Here is a 1,298-nt window from a genome sequence, read left to right as displayed (position 1 = left end):
GATTAATCGGCCAATTTAAAATAAAATAAAATGTGTTTGTAATAATGACAATTACAACAATACTGAATGAACACTTATTTTAACTTAATATAATACATCAATAAAATCAATTTAACCTGAAATAAATAATGAAACATGTTCAATTTGGTTTAAATAATGCAAAAACAAAGTGTTGGAGAAGAAAGTAAAAGTGCAATATGTGCTATGTAAGAAAGCTAACGTTTAAGGTCCTTGCTCAGAACATGAGAACATATGAAAGCTGATGGTTCCTTTTAACATGAGTCTTCAATATTCCCAGGTAAGAAGTTTTAGGTTGTAGTTATTATAGGACTATTTCCCTCTATACCATTTGTATTTCATTAACCTTTGACTATTGGATGTTCTTATAGTCACTTTAGTATTGCCAGTGTAACAGTATAGCTTCCGTCCCTCTCCTCACTCCTCCCTGGGCTCGAACCAGGAACACAACGACAACAGCCACTCCCGAAGCAGCGTTTCCCATGCAGAGCAAGGGGAACAACCACTCCAAGGCTCAAAGCGAGTTACGTTTGAAAACTAATTAGCTAGCCATTTCACTTCGGTTACACCAGCCTCATCTCGGGAGTTGATTGGCTTGAAGTCATAAACTCTGTCTGCAAAGTAATTGGTGAACCAGGCAAGGCAGTCATCTGAAAAACCGAGGCTACTGAGTCTGCCGATAAGAATATGGTGATTGACAGAGTCGAAAGCCTTGGCAAGGTCGATGAAGACGGCTGCACAGTACTGTCTTTTGTCTTTTATCGATGGGGGTTATGATATCCTTTAGTACGATGGGGGTTATGATATCGTTTAGTACCTTGCGTGTGGCTGAGGTGCACCCGTGACCGGCTCGGAAACCAGATTGCACAGCGGAGAAGGTACGGTGGGATTCGAGATGGTCAGTGACCTGTTTGTTGACTTGGCTTTCGAAGACCTTAGATAGGCAGGGCAGGATGGATATAGGTCTGTAACAGTTTGGGTCCAGGGTGTCTCCCCCTTTGAAGAGGGGGATGACTGCGGCAGCTTTCCAATCCTTGGGGATCTCAGACGATATGAAAGAGAGGTTGAACAGGCTGGTAATAGGGGTTGCGACAATGGTGGCAGATAGTTTCAGAAATAGAGGGTCCAGATTGTCAAGCCCAGCTGATTTGTACGGGTCCAGGTTTTGCAGCTCTTTCAGAACATCTGCTATCTGGATTTGGGTAAAGGAGAACCTGGAGAGGCTTGGACGAGGAGCTGCGGGGGGGGCGGAGCTGTTGGCCGAGGTTGAAGTAGCCAGG

Source organism: Oncorhynchus tshawytscha, unplaced genomic scaffold (genome assembly GCF_018296145.1).
Source record: "Oncorhynchus tshawytscha isolate Ot180627B unplaced genomic scaffold, Otsh_v2.0 Un_contig_4260_pilon_pilon, whole genome shotgun sequence".
NCBI lineage: Eukaryota > Metazoa > Chordata > Actinopteri > Salmoniformes > Salmonidae > Oncorhynchus > Oncorhynchus tshawytscha.
Note: the sequence above shows the minus strand (reverse complement) of the source record.